We start from the raw sequence: 22,891 nt of genomic DNA on the forward strand, positions 1-22,891 counted from the left end.
ATTTAAAAAATGACATACTAACTGTAATGAGCAAACTAATGAAAGTATTCAACAAAAATGAAAAGCTAAAAAAAAGTATTCAAGGAACAATCCACCACAACAAAACTGGTTCATGCTAATTTAGATCAACCAACTCTGTTATTATTATTATTACACCCTCCATGGAGTTGACAGACTCATTGTAGGAGGTTCATCCAACTGACACTAGTGGCCAAAATTGTGGAAACCTTTTGGAAAAAGTGTATTTTTGAGGTTTGATGGCTCATAACACTACTTTTTTTTTGGTGTAATACCATAAAATTATATATCAATGGAAAGATAATTTAATCAAGAATATAACAACAACTTTTATGAAGGATTTTTTTTTATTAGAACAGCAGTTATAAAGAAGAAAAGTGAAATATATAGAAAAAATGAGATATACAAAAATTCTCACAATGAGTTAATACTTAGTTGGGTAACCTTTAGCATTAATTACGGCCTTACAATGCCTTCCCATGGAGTGAACTAAGTTTTTTTAGTTCTGTAGCTGTTATAATGGGAACCAAGACTGAATTATTGCTTCTATTAATTGGGTTTTATTGGTGGGTTGCTTCTGACTAACAAGTTTCTTTAGTCGGCTCCATAGATTTTCGATTGGGTTAAGGTCTGGGCTATTCCCAGGCCATTCCAGCAATGGAATATGATTATCTTGAAACCATTTTTTGCACACAGCAGCAACATGAAATGGAGCTGAATCCTGTTGAAATAGAAATGTTTCATTATCTTGGAAAAGATCACGTGCGTAAGGCTTCAGTTTGGGCTCAAGTATTTCATTTATGTATTTTGGGGCATTTATATTCCCATTAATCACGCAAATTCTGCCCACACCTTTTGATGTCATACAACCCCAGATCATAACACTAAATGGGTGTTTCACGGTAGGTGTAATGCAATCAGGATGCAAATCTTCTCGGATTCTTCTCCTTGCATATTTTATGCCATCACTACCAAACAGGGAGATTTTGATCTCATCACTCCAAATAACACTGTCCCATTGTTCTGCTGTCCAGTTAACATGGGTTTTAGCCCAGTTTAATCTTCAACCTTTGTTTGAGAGATAAAAATGGCTTTTTTCGTGGAATTCTAGCATTCAGACCAAATTTCTGCAGTCTGCGCCAAACAGTCCTTGCACTCAACTTCACATTGTATTGCGCCATTTCATCTTGTATACACCCAGATGATTTTCTTCTGCCAAGTAGGCACAGTCTCTCAATTCTTCTATCATCATTTGCTGTTGTGCACCTTTTCATGCCTTTACCAGTCTCGTTTTGTAGTGACTGAGTCGCCTTATACCTCTTCAGAAATTTAGAAATTTAGAAAATTAACCACCTTTGGTTAAGTTTCCACCAATTTTTCTTCTAATTTCTTCATAACTGTAGCCTTGTTCACTTAATAGTACTATTTTACATCACTTTCTGGGTGACCAGTCAACTCTTTGCACCATTTCTTTAATTTTATTATGCTTTACAAGCTCACTAAATGAAAGAAGACAAAAAAAACAACCAACTTGATAGCAATCACATAACACACTGACAAATGTCCTCCTCTCAGCTCCAATACATGACATCAATAGCTGAATCTTACTGTGACCTTATTGGCTCATTACCAAAACAAGATGACACCTGATTGGCTCTCTAAACACTCATGCTCATTGGCTGCATTCAAATGAAGGAAAGCTACTTCATATCAACCTAAGCAAGTTGTGCTTCTTTTTTCTGGTTATTTGGCTACAACTTTTCATAGAATATAGATAATTGAACAAACTTTGTTGCATTACATTCTTGATTAAATTATCTTTCCATTGATATATAATTTTATGGTATTACACTCTTTTTTGGCGTAATACCATAAAATTATATTGTTATGAGCCATCAAACCTCAAAAATACACTTTTTCCAAAGTTTTGGCCACTAGTGTATTTATCATATAGAATCTTAAAGTCCTTAACACTCCTTGCATTAACAACACATTCTGGCAATGCATTCCATTCATTGACAATTCTCCATGTAAAAAATCGACTCCTTACACCCTTCTTCACCACACTTTTACATGACTTCCAGGAATGACCTCTGGTTTTTCCCCTCTTATCTTCCACTCTTTTTATAATTCCCTCTGGATTAATCTGATAAAATGCTCTCACTAACTTAAACGTCTCAATTATATCACCTCTCTCCTATCCACCAAACTCTGCAATCCACATCTCTTCAACCTCTCTCCACAGCCACCATTCCAAACTCCTGATATTGACTTAGTCACTTGTCTCTGGACCCTCTCCAATGTCTCCACATCACATTGAAAACCAGATCTGAGCACAACAGTCCAAGTGTGGTCTGACCAGTGCCTTATACAGTGGCACAACCACTTCCTTATCCTGCATGTTAGAGTACTTCTATCACAGCAGCACTATGATGTGCAGCCTTTACAACCCTAGCATGCCCTCTAATCTTATCCACTTCCTGCAGTACGGCACCATCAATATAGTACACAGCCTTACATTTCTGCACTCCAAAATGCAACACCTTTCACTTATTGATATTAAAACTACAGTCCCACTCTTTTGTCCAAGTAAAAAGTCTATTCAAATCTTCCTGAAGGGATTCAGCTGATGAAACAGAAACACAAGCTGTTAAAACAACAGTTAAAACAAATGCAAAGTGGATAACAAACCTTCCTTTAAATTAAGTGTCAAACCAATAGCTCAATTAAACAGCAAAGAAACTAAAAATATCATAAAAGATAAAATAGATCCAAGAAAAATAAAAATGAAAAGTATTAATAATGGAAGAGTCTTAACCGAAACCAAAGAAAAGACAGACATTGACTCACTACATAATGAATTCTCTAAGGAATGCAAAGACACGTTAGTAGCAAATTCCACTAAGAAATATCTTCCATGATATTCCCAGTGAAATCGATATGAACAATGCAGTTGATTTAATACTTATAGTACAAAAAGCTCTTTGTTGGTGACACAAAGATTACACAAAAATTTATCGTGACAAATGATAAAATGAACAAGAGGAACTTAATTATTGAAGTTGAATCCAATGTTGAGGATAAATTGCTGAAAACCAGTGTTAAAATTCCATAGAGAATTTGCCATTGCACAGACTACATAAGTGTTCAGATGTTTTAACTGCATTCCACCATCTCATACAAGACTGTAGGGGACAAACCACTTGTCCATTCTGATCTCAGGAACACTAGCTCAGCGAATGTCCCTGAAATAAGTCAGAGATGAACTGTATAAACTGCCAAAATCATAATAGGCATGCCAAAACCAAAAACAACTGCAAGCACATGGCACTATCTGACATTCAATGTCAGATAGTGCCATATGCTATGGACAGCTCAAAATTCAAAACATCAGTTATGGAAAACAACAATAAAGTTATCTGAAATAGCACAATTTACCTAGCATACCTACAAATAAATCTTCAACACTATCAAGGCTGTAAATAACTTAACAGAATTCATAAATAGAAGAAATATAGGATCAGTATTAATAAAATAACCTTACAACATTAACAACAAAATTGTGGCTTTTCAGCTAATTATAAAATATTTTCCAAAGGATCGGAAAGAAAGCAATCTGCAATACTTATGGTCAACCCTGAAGTCAAGGCAAAATTAATTTCTCAATACAGTAATGAGAACTCAGTACTTATTGAAATTATGTAATGCAGAATGCATAACTTTTTGCTGCAAGTATGTATCTAGACCAGGGGTGGCCAACCTTTTATAGTTCATGCGTCAATTTTTTCATTTTTTAGTTAAGATACGCCATACAAACTTATATCACTTTTCAGCACTTTTAAAATATGATAATATGAATATATTTAACAGTTATGCATAAAATGATTTATTATATATATGGAAATATAGACACTTTTAGCAGTTTTAAATAAAAGGATTTCATATAAAGACAAGATAAACATTAATTATTTTATTGATTTTTGAAATTGCTTTGCTTTTGCTAAGCTTGTAATGTTTGGAGTTAAATCAGTTACAGAAAGCATCAAATAGTTTTTCAAATTTGAATCAGTCAGTCATGACTGTAGTTTGTTCTTAATCATTTTCATTGATGAAAATGCTTGTTCGCATCTGTATGTAGTTCCAAAATGACAGATATAACTCTGAGCAAATTTTCTCAGTTCTGGAAAATGTTCACAGGGCAATGATCGCCAGAAATTAATTATATCAGAAGCATCTGGGAGTAATGGAAGTTCATTAAATTTCATTTTCAATAAAGAATTGGTTCTCAGATCAATAAGTTCCATTTGTATGTTACTAGGCATCGTCAAGATTTTTTGTTCAGTAAGTGAAAAGGGATTTATAAATGCAAGTATGCAGTCTCCTTCTTCGGCAAAGTTGCTAAAACGAATGTTTTAGCGACTTTGTTAAAGGACTCTTGTAAAAATCTGAGTTTCTTAGTATATTCTGTAAAGTTGCCATTATTTTCAATAGATTCACTATGTTCTTTTAAATGTGTAAATGGACTTAAATCCCCATTTTCTAACTGGGAGATGAACAGTTTTAATTTCATTTTGAATGCACTGATGTCATCTACTAAGCTAGGAAGCTATTTGTTCTTGCCCTGCAGTTTCAAATTTAGATAATTGAGGTGGCTGGTAACATCAACTAAAAATGCTAAATCAAATAGCCATTTCTCATCACACAACAGGGTTTTTTCCTCATGCAGCTCATCCTTCTCTTCCAGAAAATTACGAACACTTTCTTTCAGCTTCCAAAATCTACTGAGAACTTGTCCTGCGCACCTCACAATGAAGGATGAGATCACCATATTCCATATCTAGCAGTTCACAATATTCTCTGAATTCTCTTCTGTTTAACCCTCTTGCTCTAATTTTATTCACACACTTTACAACTGGTATCATAACATGCCTCAAATTTAGTTTTTCTACACAGAGATTCTTCATGTATAATACAATGATACTTTAGTAGAGAACGACTTAAAACCTTTCAAGTAAAGTTACAGTCCCAGAAACTCTACCTATCATTGATGGTGCTCCATCAGTGCACACACTGATGAGCTTACTAGAATCTAGTTGTTGATTTTCTAGACATGACTTTACTTTGTCAAATATGTCTGACCCTCTGGTTTTTCCATGAAGTGACTCAAGACCGATAAGTTCTTCAAAGATGTTAAAATTACCATCAATTCCTCTTCTAAAAATGCTTAATTGGGCTACATCACATATGTCAGTGGATTCATCCAAGGCCAAAGAAAAGAAAGCATAAGCATAAAAATGGTCTTTTAATTGCTCAGTAACATCATGGGAAAGTTCTTCGATGCATCTTGTAATTGTTTGCTTGGACAGAGCAATTTGGGTTTACTTTTCTTTCAACATTCTTATCACCAAGACATTTTGCAAATTTTTCGAGACAGGGCTTAACAACTTTCTTTCCATCAGAGAAAGGCTTGTGTTTTTTAGCCAACACAAAGGCAATTTCATAAGACGCCTCCAGCATTGCCACACTTTCACAACTTCGTTTCACAAATATATTTTGTCTCTTTTTTATTTCTTCCTTTTTCTTAACCACCTATTCTTTCTGCAACTCAGACCCAGGAACTAACTTCAGTTTTTCTTCTAATTCAGCTTGATGTTTTCTATAGTGTCTGTTAAGATCATGTCTTCTATTATCTGAGAGAGTGCTTAAATAAGAGCTCATTTTCCCACAGTTCATTAAACTGGCGCTTGCTATCACCTTCTGCTTTTCTTCTGCTCATTTTCTTTTGCAAAGTAATGGGTAACTGACTGTAAAAAAATTATTTCAAAAAGTAAAGCTTATTATTAAATAATTTATTTAAATTATTTTATCGTTTTAAACATTATGAACATTCAAAAACAGTTCTACAAGTTTAAGATAAGAATCCTCTTTTCATGAAGGCCTAATGCAGTTCTAAAGTTTAAAAATATTATATATATATATTTTTTCATAGAGTGTTTTAGTCTCTCTCTCTCTCTCTCTCTCGTAATATATTATGTCCAATGAAATACGAGATCGCTTCCTGCCATAAAGCAGTCGATCAGCTGGCAATCACACACACAACCCAAACATCCTCATTACGAAAGCTTTGCTGATGATCAGTTAAATTTTAGGAATAAATCTACTATACGTAAATAAAAAGGAAAGATATTGTATTAAAAATAAACATAAAAACACACACATACAAATACACCGAATAATTGCAGGTTTCAGTATCAGCAAATTAAGGGAGTGGGCAAGAACTTGACATAAACATTCAAAATGAAAAAAATTATTTTTAAATTTGCAGAACTGTATTAAGACTTCATGAAAACAGAAATCTTATCTTAAACTTAAAGAACTGTTAATAAAAACATATAAGTTCGAAAACACGGGATTGTTCAGTCACATCGAATCAGAAGTTCATCAAATGTTATGACACGAGAGTCAGCTGTAAACTGATTGAGTAACTGGTGACGCATGTCAGCATTTGCCGGTGCCTGCTGCTTCAAGATCAAACAAGTATAAGTGTACACTCTAGAATTCAGTGGTAGGTTAATTGCGTGTTTTTATATATATATAAATCGTATACAACATTTTTTAAAATTTTTCTCTGGGGTTCAGTGCGCCACTTCTAATCATGCAATGCGCCATAGGTTGGCCACCCCTGATCTAGACTATCATAGTGACATTAAACATGACTTATTAAAATTAGGCAACATTGTAGATTTTACTGTCAATCATGGCACAATTCTCGCAATGGATAGCAATGCCCATTCTGTTTTGTGGTTTAATGAGAACACAGACAATAGATATACTAATACTCCATTGTTTGAAAATACTAGAGGAAGCAGTTTGATTGGCCTGACAGTAGCAAATGATGCTATTTTATCCCAGATTTCTGAATGGAAATGTGATCATCACATATTAAATTTCACCGTTAGCAACAAAAATTTAAACAGAATACAAGAATCAAACCAGTGCAGTAACTTTATTCACAAAGAAAAACCAATCCAGATACATTTGCAAAATCACTGAAAGAAGAATTTGTAAGCCTAATCTCAGAGCATCACTTCACTGTCACCAGCAAACAGCAGAACCTAGACAAGAACTTAGCCATCTGGGCATAAGCAGATGTAGACTTCCTTGTTTCCAAGCTTTCATCATGTCCGAAAAAATCCTGCGACTAAACACTCAGAATACCCAAGCAGCTAATGACTGATGGCAGAGAATTGGTACCTTGGTGAATGATGAACTACCAGTCTTAAGAAAATGCATTTATGCACTCAGGTAGCGCTTTCAAAGAATCTACAACAATCAAGATTTAAGGCCAAGTAGACAGAATTATTACAAAGTCAAATACAGCTATCAATCCAAAATTACAAACCCAAAAACAGAATCATCAAAAAATGTTTGATGTTTCAATTGCATCGAATCTTTTGAACTGTATATATAAATTAGCAGCAAGTAAAAATAAAACAACATCCATATTATCTAATATTAAAAAAACAGATAGCTCTTATACTAAAAGTTTAACAGAAACTGCATCTATTTATGATAAAAAAAAGTTTATTCCTGATGACTCACAATCAACAGTTGACGAAATTCACAAAACATGCATAGACAAAGAATGAAAACAGATATAGATACTCCTAATGAACGATGAATTTATGTCTAATGAAATCAAACCAATATTAAGATCAATGGATCCAAGAAACACCCCTGGAGAGGACTAACTAATGCTTCAAGAAAGGATGATTTCACTTATTATGAAAATGCTCTAAAATTATACTAATAATCTAACGAGAAAATGAAACATTCAACAAAATTAGTAAATGCAGGCCAAGTAGTCTCATATATGTAGCTGGTAAGGTACTAGAAAAACTTCTGATAAACCAAATAATGCACTTTTATGTATTCACAAGAGACCTATTAAGCAGCAATCAGTATGCATTTAGACTTAAATTGAGCATACTAGACAGCCATAATTATTCGAAATATCAAAAAATTTATTCTACCTTACAAAAAATTATTTTACAGACAGAAGAACAACCATGACATCAGAAACCACAACTGCAATGAAAGAAGTCAAATGAGGATGCCTGCAAGTTTCTTGCTGTAGACCAGGTTTCTGGAACATCCAGTATGGCACACTATTAAGACTTTCTTTCATTGCTTATGATTACTAAATAACTTATGGAATTCACAAGGAAACTGGAATATAAATTAAAATAAAGTTTAATATATACTTCCCATATTTCAGCAACGTCATATCACATAATCTTATGTTCATGGGAACATAAGATTACGACATGTGCATGCAGGCACTAAAAACAGCAAATGAGGTCGAAGAGAGAAAACTACTGTTCCCCCTAGCAGGCTATATTAGGTATTCTTGGCTGTTGGGCTGAAGTTCACATGATGTATGTCTCCCAAATTTTGGAAAGTCTCATGCATTCAAATTTGTTGAAGTTTGGCATGTTTCTTAGGGTTGAGGCTGATTCTATGAATAGTCTTTCAAATTTAAACTTGCTGTGGTGTATTACTGCAGCTTTCTTCCACCGTATTCTGTGGCATGTATCCAGAGCATAGTCTGCAAGCCCAGAGTGGCTGTACTGGTGAAACCGGGTGTAGTCCTTGTGTTTGAGGACAGCTTACAGCTGCAAGGGACCTAGTATACACTAGGTAGGTCTAGGGCAGTGTTTCTCAAAGTATGGTACAAAAGGTCTTCGGTGGTGGTGGTGGGGAGGGGGGTATGTGGCAATTTTTGGCTATGCATCATTAAAGCATGGAATCATATTTCTCAACAAATATCGCAATTAGAGACAACAGGGATAAAAATGGCACTAACTAATGAATCACATCTCCCCTTCGACAGAAACTGCTGTATAGACTCAAGAAAAACCATTTGTTGCCGGTGCAACATATGGTTTTGCTTAACACCACCCCGTGGAAAGGCTTAGACGTTGGTTATTCATTTTTACTAAATAGCCTAAGGAAATTACAAGGTATACTAGGATATACATTAAAATAAAATTTAATACACTTCCAATATTTCGGCAACGTCACGTTGCCATTTTCACAGGAACTTAAAAACAAGATACGTGCATGCAAGTACAACAAACAGTAAATGAGGACAAAGCAGGAAGCTATTCTTTCTCCTAAAAGTCCTGATTGTGCCCCTTAGCGGGTAATGTTGGTATTCTTGGGCAATTGGGCTAAAGGTCTTTTGATGTAGGTTTCCCAAATTTGGGGCAGTCTCATGCAACCAAATTTGTTGAGGTTTGGATTGTTTCTTAGGGCTGAGGCTGATTCCATGAAAAGCCTCTCTGAATTTACTACGGTGTATTATCGTGGCTTTCTTCCACTGTATTCTATGGTGTGTATCTAGCGCATGGTCTGCAAGACCAGAGTGGCTGTATTGGTGAAACCAGATGTAGTCCTTGTGTTCTGAAATTCTGATATTAGCTGTCCTGCCTGTTTGGCCAAAGTAGGACAGCTTACAGCTGCAAGGGACCTGGTACACACCAGGTAGGTTCTGGGGGGGGTCTTTAGTAGAGTGGATAAGGGATGCCAATTTTTTATATGGTCTGTGAGTGTGAACGTGTTAAAACTAAGAAATATATAGTGAATGTGTTTCATATATTATGGAATTCGGTTGAAGAGAATTGGCATTTCAACTCTCAACTGTTGAAATGCTAATTTTTCTTTGGTTCGCACGATCTTTTGTTAATACTGCACCAATCATATGCACTTCTTCATAGCTGCTCTACGTATCTCAAGTCTTGTAAATTTCTGGTAATTTCTGCTTGAAAATAATGGGAAAGAAAATGAAGCTATTTGGGTAGATGACTTTGACGCTGCACACAAAGAAACTGTTCTCGATGCCAAAAGTAGTGATAGCGAGTAGGAGCTACTTGGCAAGTCACAGCATTTTCAGTTTTTTTTCCTGAAAACTTTAGTTTCCGAAAATCCCGGCATATATCTTGCACCACAATTTTTTAGCTTTAATTTTGGGAAAAAAGTTATATTCGAGTAAATACAGCATTTTTTTAGCTTTCAAATTTTTAACTATAGTTCATTGGTTAAAGATTGGATTTATAAAACCCACAAAAGAGAGCAATATAGCAAATACAAGTAGCTGTAAGCAACAAGAAAACATTGATATTGCATCTGGATCAAATGAAATTGATAAGGGTGTGTCGTCTGACATCTCTAGAGAACCAACTAGGAAGAAGATAAAAATCTTCTTAAGTATGATACGAATTACTTGAAATGTGGATTTTCATGGACGGGAAATGAAGAGGAACCTATTCCAAATTTTGTTCTATTAAAAATAAATCATATTTTTAATTTTCATGAACATATAAATTCAAATAAAATAGTAAATAGTGTCTTAATAACATTTACAATGAAATAAACTTTATTATTTGATAAGGGGGTACTAGGTAATAATGAAAATTTAAGAAGGGGTATGCGGATATCTGAAGTTTCAGAAACACTGGTCTAGGAGAAGTGGTTGGTCTTTAGTGGAGCAGATAAGGGATGCCAATTTTCTATATGGTCTGTAACAAGAGGTCAGGTCATGTTATTTTTTTTAGGATTTTGGTATTTTCCAAGGTGCCCGGATGTAGGGAATGGTGATGGATTTAGAGTAATCTTTATTGTGAAAGGGGGGGGGGGTTGTGGTTTACTGGCTTTAGTATTTTTGGGGGTTGTAGCCATTGGCTGAGAAAGCATTAAGGATGTGATTTAGTTCAGTGGTTATGGCATTGTCATTTGAACATATTAGTTTAGCCCTGTTGTATAGTGTCTTAATAACTCTGTATTGTTGTGTGTGTGTGGGGGGGGGGGGGGAATTGTTGGTGAATGTACCTGCCTGTATGGGTGGGTTTTCTATAAACTGAGAAAATTAAGGTTCCATCAAGGTGGCAGGTGACTAGCATGTCTAGGAAAGGGAGGCTGTTGTTTTCCTCTTTTTCCAGTGTGAACTTGATTCTGGGGTGTTAGTTGTTTAGGTGTGTTAAGAAAGCAAGGAGTGTATCCGAGCCATGTGGCCAAATAGTGAAGCCATATGGTACGTTTTTGTGGGGCAGAGTTTAAGGCTTTCTCTTCAAAAGTCTCCATAAAGAAGTTGGCCAAGGGTGGGGAGAGTGGTGAACCCATGGCTGTCCCCTCTATCTGTTTGTAGAATTTTCCCTGCCAAACGAAATAGCCCGAGTTCATTGAAGTTCATCAGGAGGAAATTTGGCTTGGATGAGCTCTAAGGTTTCCTTGAGTGGGACATTTGTGAATAAGGAGGAGATGTCAAAACTGACCATTATGTCAGTATGTTGGAGTGTAAGGTTTTCTACACTGACTTCGAAGTGGGCTGAGTTTTTTATGTGTGATGGTGTGTTGCCAGTATAGTGTGTGAGTGCTTTGGCTAAATGTTTGGCTAATTTGTATGTGGGGGAATCAATGCCATCCACTATGGGATGTAATGGATGGCATTGATTCTCTCATTGATCACATTTTGCTTATGTATTTTTGGGAGCCCATATATACGGGGGAGGGGGGGGGGGTCTAGAGTTAAAAGGTTTTAGTTTGTTAGTAACTTCCACAGGCCAAGAAGTGACCTTCTTAAGGGGCCTATGGAGTTTTCTAATTTGTGAGTTGGTGGGATTTCATTCAATAAGGAGGTAAGTAGCCTGATCTAATAATAAAGACTTAAGCAGGTACATTCACCAACAATTCCCACCCCCCTCAAAACAATATGGAGTTATTAAGACACTATACAACAGGGCTAAACTAATCTGTTCAAATGACAATGCCCTAACTAAATCACATCCTTAACACTTTCTCAGCCAATGGCTACAACCCCCCCCAAAAAATCCAAAAATGCTAAAGCCAGTAAACCACAACCCCCATCCCCCCTTCACAATAAAGATTACTCTAAATCCATCACCATTCACTACATCCGAGGCACCTCGGAAAAAATTACCAAAATCCTAAAAAAACATGACCTCACCTCTTGTTACAGACCATACAGAAAATTGGCATCCCTTATCTGCTCCTCTAAAGACCAACCACTTCCCCATGACCTACCTGGTGTATACCAGGTCCCTTGCAGCTGTAAGCTGTCCTACTTTGGTCAAACAGGCGGGACAGCAAATATCAGAATTTCTGAACATAAGGACTACATCTGGTTTCACCAGAACAGCCATTCTGGGCTTGCAGACTATGCTTTGGATACATGCCACAGAATACGGTGGAAGAAAGCCACAGTAATACACCACAGCAAGTTTAAATTTGAAAGACTATTCATAGAATCAGCCTCAGCCCAAAGAAACATGCAAAACTTCAACAAATTTGGATGCATGAGACTGCCCCAAATTTGGGAGACGTACATCATGTGAACTTCAGCCCAACGGCCATGAATACTTAATATAGCACGTTAGTGGGGCACCATCAGGACTTTAAGAAAAACAGCAGTTTTCTCTCTTCGACCTCATTTGCTGTTTTTAGTGTTTTTACTGCATGCACGTGTTCTAATCTTATGTTCCCATGAAGATGGCAATGTGACGTTGTTGAAATATAGGAAGTACATATTAAAGTTTATTTTAATTTATATTCCAGTTTACGTTGTGAATTCCTTAAGTTATTTAGTAATCATGTGCAACCAACGTATAAGCCTTTCTACAAGAATTCTTTCATTGCTGAAATCAAAGTCAGCTTTTGCTGACGATAATGATTTATGGACGAGATAGCTTACAGTTAGAAGTAAGCGCAATGAAGAATCTTTTATAATTGCAGAGTGGGTGTATGAGAAGAAAGTTACTTTTAATAGCACCAAGTCTAAAGTGCTCCACCTCACATAAACAATTAAAACCACCTATAACAGTCTTCGTAAACAGGGAAGTTCTAGAGGTAGCCAATGAATTAAAATACATAGGAGTAACAACAGATAACAAATTGAACTTCATCAAGAACATTGCTGGAAAAGGCTTACAAATTGTAAATCTTCTAGCTATGTCGGAAAGGATAAACTGGGGACCAGGCCAATGAGCGCTGAAAACAATATATACCTGAGCTATACCACTGATATCGTATTTGGCACCCACTTGGAAAGATGCACCAAAATCTAAGAAAACCAGCAAAAGTTAAACAGAGTTCAAGGTCTCATAGCCATATGAATAATTAAAGGATATATAGGACAATATATTTTGAGACAGCATGCTTTATTGCTGGTCTTTACATGTGAACGTTTGTTTCAGCTTTGTAATCCTTGCTACATGGCCCTAAACTTCAACTTCTTATCTACTAACACTCCAAGATCCCTAGCCTCATCAGTTTCTTTTATCATAATCCCACCAATATAATCACACCAAAGTGAATGACTTTACACTTACTGACATCCATTTTCCCATGTTCACAATTCCAGCCTAATCAAATCATTGTGCAAGTACTGCATATCAGCAGCATTCCTAATTACCCGACCATCTTTGCATCAACAGCAAATAGTTGTTTGTCGCTTGTCAAATCCTTCCCAATATTATTAATGTACAGATAGAATAACAGTGGACCAAGCACTGATCCTTGTGGTACACCACTAGTTACCTTAAATCTTGCAGACTCCCCATATACCACTTTTTGATATCTGTCAGTCAGCTATCCTCTTATCCATGCTAATATTCTATAATCCAAACCCATATTCTCCAATTCATGCAACAGTCTTCCATGCTGTATTCTGTCAAAAGCCTTAGCAAAATCTAAAAGTATCATGGTGTATCCATTCCCCTTGTCTAGCTCAATGGTAACATTGTTATAGAATGTGAGCAAGTTGCTAAAACATGACCTTCCCTTAGTAAATCCATGTTGCTCATTGCAAAGTAGAGATTCCACTGTCAACCCATTTCTGAATTCAAGCCCTAACCAGTTTTTCCAAAATCTTCACCACCACTCCTGAGATACTAATCGGTCGATAGTTCAATGACACTATACCCATAATTTTATGTAACTATTTTGTCAGTCATGACCAGCAAGTACTTTGGTTAACAGAAAAATGTTTTGTAAAGGTGGAACTCAACCACCTTTCAAAATAATACTTGCAAACTACCAGAAATGCTGATATTCACATAAATTCAGTTTGTTGATGATATTTAGGATTACAAGACAAGTAAGGACATAAGATAAGTATATTTAAGATAAGTAATTGCATGGGTCTTTTCTCAAACCAGCTGTTTCTAATTTTGAGATAATTTCAGATGCAAAAATCTAATAACCTTTATCCTTGCTTAGTTCTTTGACCAAAACCAAATGGTCTTAAAATTTCTTCCATTTCTATTATATCTTCTCCATCTCCAAAGACAAAGCCACAGAATCAAAAGGTATAATTGGGATAGTGAACAAAAATGATAATTATTTAATCCTTAATAAAGAATGGAAGTCACGGACATCAAGTTTTACCATCTGTTGCTTTAGAGTATATAACAGGCTTCTTATAGAGACCTTTAAGGTGCATATAGAATAACTGAAGCTGCAGATGTTGAAATGGACTGAGATAAAGAAAGAATCTGGGTTTTGATCAGGTCCAAGGTCTATAAGTTAATCACATATATAGTAGATGTGGAGCTAGAAAAATTTTGAGATGTAATAGGAGGAACAGCAAAAGAGGTGTATGTGTGTGTGTGTGTGTGGAAGAATAAGTGAAGCACAAAAGAAACATGCTGGTGGAATGAAAAGGTTAAAGGAGGTGCTAAGTCAACAAAAAAAGCTTTTCAGAAGTTTATAAAGACTAAATCAAATGATGATAGAATGTTTATAATCAGAGAAAGAGCTATAAAAAATAAATAAATAAAAGAAAGGCCTGTGTAGCTTAGTGGAAGTAGTGCTTGCATCCTCTGCACTAGACTGCTCAGAGACAGACTACTTAAGTTCAAGTTTAGACACAGACTAGAGACAAATAGGTTTTTTCATCAAGGAATTCTGGCTTTTTGTCCCATAAACTCAAGAAAATCGACCATAGAACCTATTTTTTTTCAGACAATAACATATCCTGTTAGAGTTAGGTACCAAGGGATACCAGCACTTGTTTGCTGCTTCATCAGTTGCTGATTATAATTAGTGATGGTCTTGGATTGGGTCCGTTATATCTAATTGACTACCGGTGGAGATTGAACTGCCCACTCAGTCTCCAAAAGCTAGATAGAGTTAAAAGGACTTGCTTATTCCCTATAAGGGAATAAAAGATATCAGCTGACAACTGAAGAGGGAAAAATAAAAAGTTGAGTTGAATTTACACATAAGTTGGAAGAGAGCATTAATGTGAACAAGAAATGTTATATGGATTAATGTCAAAAACAAGAAGCAATGATGAACTAAATTTCAATAAATAGGGATGGAAATCATGCAACTGGGGGGTAAAGAGAGAGACATTCAAATGATGTTGCTACTTTACTTTAGAGACAAATTTTAAAAAAAAATTAAAGCCACAGTGAAATAAACTGAAATGAATATAGCAATGTGAGAGATAATAGAGAAATTGATCTGGCAGAATTTGAAGAAGCATTAAGGAAGGTGAAAAATGGAAAATCCTCAAGTATAGATGATTTGTCTGTTGAAATGGTCAGAGCTTCTGGTTGTGTGATATCTTATACTTTATTTACTTACAATGATCTTTATGTTGATTTGAAGGAAGATGGTGATACCTGACGACTGAACCAAGAGGATTACTGTTCCAATATATAAAGGAAACTCAAGAAGGGAGTGCAGCAATTATAGAGGAATAGCATTACTGTGTCACTGTGCAAGGATAATGGCAATAAGAATAAAGGATACAATAGGTTAAATAAACCTGGTAAGTTTACAGATATACTGTCCTTAAGCACAACTGAGAAAAAAAATTGTACCAGTAGCACTATTTTTCTTTCACAATGTTGCAATCAAGTGACCAGTATCCTATGGATACTGCTCACTGCATGAATGTCATGATAATAGGTCTTGATATTTTTCAGTGGAAAATTAAGTTGAAGGAACATTAGGATAAGAATGGGATATACTATGAATTATAGAAAAAAGTGAGATCATACATAATCTAACCTTTTAACTAAGATGATGGCATTGTAAGACTATTATTCTCTCATCTATTATAATCGTTTTTGTATATCAATGCAAATCCTATCCCCAGTTTTGCTAATGGTAGTATATGTGACACTTTACCAACCTTTGGATGACATATACCAGTGTATATGTGGAGTAGTTTGCATAACATGCACTATCTTAATGTTTTTCAGTGATATACTATGGATTATAGAAAATAGTGAGATATCGTATTTAATTGTGATCATTGTTTCTTTAAAACTGTGTTTTAAAGAACTTGTCTTTCACCATTCAGGTTCAAGCATCCAAGAATTAAATTTGTATAAAGAAGTACAAATTATATTAAATACATCAATGTGAAGAATGGCACTGCTTTCTATTGGAAACCAATAAAGGACTAAGCTGGAGATATGCAGCATGTTGAGATATATAGCATGTAGCAAAATATTACGCATATTATTATTATATTGAAATCAAAGAATTATATAAAAGAACTTTAATTATTAGGATTTTTAATATATCATATTCCAAACTGTATCTGAAAATTTACTAGCTAAGATAAAAAAATATTTATTGCCTAATAAAATTCTCTTGCAACCCACCAGGAAAATCATGTGGTCCACACACCACACTTTGAGAAAGGCTGGGATATCTTAAAATATCTTCCAACAGCTCACTAGCTGTTGGAAGATTTTTAGTTCTTTACATTCAGCACCTAGGTCTTTTGGCAAGAATACATTGTCTTATCTTGTAATAATGTTAAGCTCTTTTTTTTTTTGATAAATTTATAGCATCACAATTAAGTTTTCTTCTTAGACTTTTTTATCCTAAAACATTGCTATTATTTCCACACATAGTGTTATTACCTTCTAAAATCTACAGATTCAGTGGATGATGCACAGGGTATTAGGATAATCCATAACTGATTGGTAAAGGTAAAGATATGATATACTGTGTGGTTGGCTTCAAATATAAACATAATTTCAAAGGAAACATTTTGTAAATATCTTTAATATTATGGCAGACAATGTGCTTAAGAATACCTCAATCTATTCAGAAGAATAGTAGTTTGTTAATGACTTAACTTGTCTTTCATCAATTCAATCCATTCTTCATGACAACATTTCAATTTTTGCTGTATGCCTTTTCTATAGAGATCAGTGGATGGAAGAAGAGTCAGTAGAAGTATTACAATATATAAATAAAAACTGGAAAATGATTGATATCTAAATTAAAATTTAGCATCCTGCTAGAATAAAAAGTGACCGAAGACATTTCTTATGGAGATAGCTAAGTAGACTGCACGACCACAGTATCTAGGACTTACCTCAGGATGATGGATCTGATGTTCTAATCACTGTTATGTGGAGTGTGCTGAAGTTCTATGAAGTCTGGTAGGTTTGCATTGTAAACTAGATTCTTGAATGTAGACTATTGAAGTGACTGAGGAAGGAATCTAATGTGTCTGGGCCATGAGGCCAAATCGAGAACACATCATCTACATATCTTAGCCAGATAGAAGATTTGAGAGGGGCTGAATCAAAATGCTTGTTTGTCAAAATTTTTCATGTAAAACTTGCAAAGAGGCGGACCCCATAGCAGTTTCCTCAATCTGTTTGTAAATTTTGTTCTTCCAAGAAAAATAACCAGAATTGATGGCAAAGAAAAGACATCTAAGATCTATGAAAGGAAAAACGTTTTTTAAGAATGTTAAGGTGTCATTTAAGGGAATATTGGTAAACAGTGAAGAGATGTCAAAGCTTACCAATATATTTGTATTATTTAAAGTTAGATTCTCAATCAAAATTTTGAAATGGGTAGAGTTTTTTATATATAGGATGTGGTAAGTCCAGTGAGGGAGTTAAGAGAGTTTGCCAGCATCAGTGGGATCTACTATAGGTCTCTGGGGGGATTAGGTTTGTGGAATTTTGATAAATCATATACCAGGGATGGACGAGAACCGAAGGATGTTGGAAATTTCTCCACTTGGTTATACTATAAATAAAGATGCCAAGAAATTATATTCTTGGTTTAATCCTTCATCCAAGTGTAAGCAAACAAGGTTTGCACCTGAACTATTTTCAGGACTGGGCAACTCGTATAAAGAAGCTGATGACTTCATATCACTTGCCTTTGTATCCCATAATGCAAAGCACATATCCTTACAGACATGTGTAATGCTAATGTGACCCTTGCCATAATGTGTATGCATTATGGGAAGGGTCACTACCCAGACCAGTTTTGATCTTTACTGAGGTCTCATCAGTGAGAGAGTCAGACCCAGAGGTGATGCAAGTGATGTGAAGTCATCAGCTTCTTTGTACGAGTTGCCCAAGTCCAGAAAATAGTTCAGGAGCAAACTTTATTTGCTTACACTTGGATTAAAACAAGAATATAATTTCTTGGCATCTTTAATTTTTAGAAAACTGAAGGGTTTGAAGTGGGGGAGGGGGGGGTAATGCCCAGCAGCCAGGAAGATGCTTTTTTAAGCAAGTTTTTTAATTTTTTTAACTTGCATTTTTGAGGGATCATGATCTAGTGGGTTGTAGTAGGGTGATCTGAGTATAATATCTTTTTTGATTCTATTCTGTGGCATTACCCTTATCCACTCTGGTGATGACAATACTTTCATCTTTCTGTAACTTTCTGAGAGCAGCAAACTGACTAGAAGATAATTACTTTTTTGGCGACAATGACTGGGAGAGAATACTTGTCAATGTTAAGTGTGATGGTGCTATTTCCAGAGATAAACGGCAGATTCCGAGTTCTATGTTGTATATTAGGTCTAGCAACAGCACTTCCTTCAGTGTGATGGCAAAATTGTGGCCGAGGCTTAGAGCACTGACAGCATCTTTGTTCAGACTCTTTGAAGATAGATTAACTACTGTGTGGAGTGGTTTAATTTGTATTTAGATTTACACAGAATGTTATACTTTTTGATGTGCTTATTTTTTATTTATAGGAATTCTTTTTGTGTGGATGCTTCTGAGATGTCTGAGAGAATGGACCAAATAATCCTTTCCTAGTGCTGTCAATACTTCATTAAAAATCTTTAAGTATCAAATTTTCTCAGGCCCAACTTTCTTAACAGTGAGGTCATCTTCCTCAGAAATTTCAATGTTCACAACTCCAAATGACTTCCTTTTCCAAATGTAAAGATAAAGCAAAATATTTGCATAAATTGTTCATATATTTAGCAATAACATTAATCACTCTTCAAATGCTCTGAATCTCTTCCACATTAGTGATTCCTCCAAGTATATCATGGATCTTGTTATTTATTTATCCAATGGGAAATTCAGATATCAATCTAGCACTGATTTCTTCTTCAGAGGAGAAACACTCATGCAGTCACTCTCATTGACATGTTTGGCATTGTAAGAAATGCCAAGTGGTCTAACTTCTATGCTTCACCTGACTTGTTAGATTACTATTTTCAGTTTTATGACCCAAACGATAATCCAACCAAAGAAATGAAACATGAAGTTTGCACATCTAAATGTATGGAAACATTTCACTTTAAATTATGATCCTTTGTCTAAATTTTTGTTCTCCAAGAAGTATTCCAAGGCTATAGAAGATATAAAAGAGAAGAATCACTATATAATAGCAAATGGCTTGCATCAAAATCTCCATTTCCTACTTAGCTAATACTCATAATAGCTGCAAGCAAACTACCAGCACCACAATTAAAACTGATTTTCAAAGGAACGAAAACAGGAACTTGCATCATGTCCAAATGGTAGTTATGGTCTCTGCTCTCTTACCAAAGCTGTTGAGATACTACTCTTGTCTGACCACATTACTTTGATGGTTCCACTGCATTGTTACTCACAAAACCAGCTTCTTACTTTTTCTAGAATTTTTGCACAGATAATCTTAGCAAATGCCCTCATACCATTCCAAACATATAACATTCAATGTTCCCCCTGAAGTTTTGCCAGACAGAGATCAGAAGAATCCCATCAAAATTGAATACCAAAAAATCTCCTGGTACTAAAGAGCATTTCTCCAACTGGACTGAAGATTTGTGCTCCAGACTCATTGTGTGCATCTTTTTATTCTCTCTCTCTCTCATTCCAGTAGTCCATCCTGCAGCAAAGAAATCAGTCCATATTCAACCCATTCCTAAGAAGAGTGACAAATGACTGCAGTCTAATTATCATCCAATTTTACTTGCTGCAGTTCTTTCTAAAGTAGAGAAAACCATTATATTGTAAACTGCCTTGAACCTCTTAACTAATGAATGATTGCTAGTATAGATTTCTGCCACTATTAATTATGAGGGGATTTTCTTATGTTACCCATTTTTGAACATTATGCCATGGAAAGTTCTGAGGAAACTCAAGTAGTTGCTCTTAATATCTCTAAGGCATCTGATCGGGCTAGATACTAAGGCTATTCAAACTTCCATTATATGGACTGTCTCCTGTTTTCTGTGATTTGGTTGTCAACTTTCTGGATTCACAATACACACGATTGTGAATGGATCTTTATCCTTAAACTTTGCAATTAAGGCTAATGTTCCATAAGGCTCTGTTCATTCACCTACTGCCTTCCTTCTATATATCAATGACCTTCTCCAGTTGACTTCAAATCTCATGCAGTGTACTTCCTCTTTTTCATTTGACAAACTGTACTACTTTAATATCGATCCGAGTTTCGTACTGATTTTTTCAGAACCCGGCTATAAAAACATAAAGGGATTTACCATCCCCCTTTCTATAAACTGTACTACATTAAAACTTTGAGAATATCAACTTCTACAATCTGCAATTCTGATTTCCAAACAATTTTTCAAATGGGTTCTGATAATTCTGTTAATGTCAAGGCCAGCAGAACTCAATTCTATTATATTTCTTGCAAAGAAGGAATTCTTTTCTTCCAATCTTATTTTCACAACATCCAAAATCTCTCAACAAGCAGAAATTTCTCTTTTTTTGTATTCTTCTAACCCCAAATCTCTCTTGGCATACACATATTGCAACTATTGTCACCTCAGCATAAAAAGTATGAACGTTTTAATAATGCATAGTGCATCAGTGCTTATCTTAATTGGTCCAATGCAATTAATTGTAGGAAAACTTGCTGGCCTGGTTGCTTGAGTGGTTAGTGTATCCACTCTCCAGCCAAAAGACTGCAGGTTCAAATCCTACACACAGGCATAGATGTTTGTGATTGTCTTGTGAAAATACCAGTGGTAGTGGCCAGTAGATGGTGCTGGTGTAAATGATGAGTTGAGGTTCACTGTAGTTGGCGGACATGGAGAGTTGTGGAGTGCATGCCCTTCCTCAATGAGTCTTTGAACTCCATGGAGGTGTCATAATAATAACAACTGAATACTTTAATTTGTCGATTAATTGTAACCAATAACCTGAGGAGAGGGAAAGAGATTTGTTTGCAAAGTATAAATAACTGATCAATAATAAACAGCCACTATATACATTTAGTAGTTCAGTTAAAAACTATAGGGAGAGGCTAATCTAATGAACTAATAATGTTGATCAGGTGATTCATTCAGGCATGGCAGGAATACATGTGGTTTGATGGAGCAGCAAATCATCTTGTAAAATTTGCTGTGTATGTTATGTGTATTTCTCTGGTTCATGTATATTTCACTTTGTTTTCTAAGAATTCTTTTGTTTACTCAGTATACATTTCACACAATAATAGGATACATAATTTGTGACCATTAATTGGAATTATCCACACTTTTAGGAATCCTACATTTTTTTTTTTTTTTTTTTTTTTTTTTTTTTTTGTCAGCTCTTCTGTTTTATCAATAATAGATATCACACATATACTAGTATTTTGTTGTAGATCAGCAACTTCTTATAATACACAAAATAAGTATTCATTTTTATTCAGAAATACATAAATTTTTACTGTCTGTTGTTTCTGGCTAGAATAAAAATGTTTCTATACTATTAAAAAAAACTTTCCAATCTGAACAGATGCTATACTACACAAGCAAGAAAACAAGAAGCTTTTGTTTATCACTAAATATAGTAAACAGACATTTAACATCTGTGTACTATATTTAGGACAATTAGTGTAATTAGAAACAACTCAAATGACACACTTAATGCAAAAACACTACGCTTCTGCAGACTATGCTGCATGCATGAAAGCATGCGTCAAACACAATAACAAATCATAGCCACGGATTTCTAAGTGCTATTGTCTTAGCACTCACCTTGCCTCGCCTTCTGGGAAATTTAAAACCCCTAGAATGCTAATAATTTGACCCAATGAGCCATCTGTATGTCTGTTCAAAGGTGTATGTATCTGTGACTGCACACCCGAGTTATAACGTGGATGTCTTGCAATGTTTATGCATCGAAAAGTGCTCTTTTCATGAAATATTACTGTACTCTGTTTAATTTTAGGAATCATACAAAGCCAGGAAACACTTAGGAGGGTCTTTAATGGGAATAAATGCAAAAATATAATATTGGTGATATTGCTATTCTGTAGATGTGCACCGCACACCTGGAATATTCCCCCTAATATATATTCCTTTTTTTCTCGTGGCATTGTCTTATCTCTGAACACCATACAAAACACAAATCCAACAAACCATTAAATATGGTTCTCATATTTGGAGTGATTTCTCTATGAGCTCTATAAAAATGCATGAATCAGTACAGAAGAGAGCAATCAGATTGATTAATGACTCTCTTACTAATTTGCTCTACTCTCTTTCAGATGGATGTTCAGTTACTGCTGTAAGTAGAAAAAACTATAGGTTTTTCTACTTCATGTGGAGGGATAATAT

General features: G+C 35.2%; 1 protein-coding gene across 1 annotated transcript in view; it reads right to left on the reverse strand.

The window, feature by feature from the left end:
- LOC150096951 (eukaryotic translation initiation factor 2-alpha kinase 1-like) overlaps window positions 1-22,891 on the reverse strand; it is a 271,576-nt gene that overhangs the window by 235,754 nt on the left and 12,931 nt on the right. The window lies entirely within an intron of this gene.

The sequence above is a fragment of the Typopeltis vanoorti genome, chromosome 18, assembly GCF_054136105.1.
Source record: "Typopeltis vanoorti isolate ZY-2024b chromosome 18, IOZ_Tvanoo_1.0, whole genome shotgun sequence".
Lineage (NCBI taxonomy): Eukaryota > Metazoa > Arthropoda > Arachnida > Uropygi > Thelyphonidae > Typopeltis > Typopeltis vanoorti.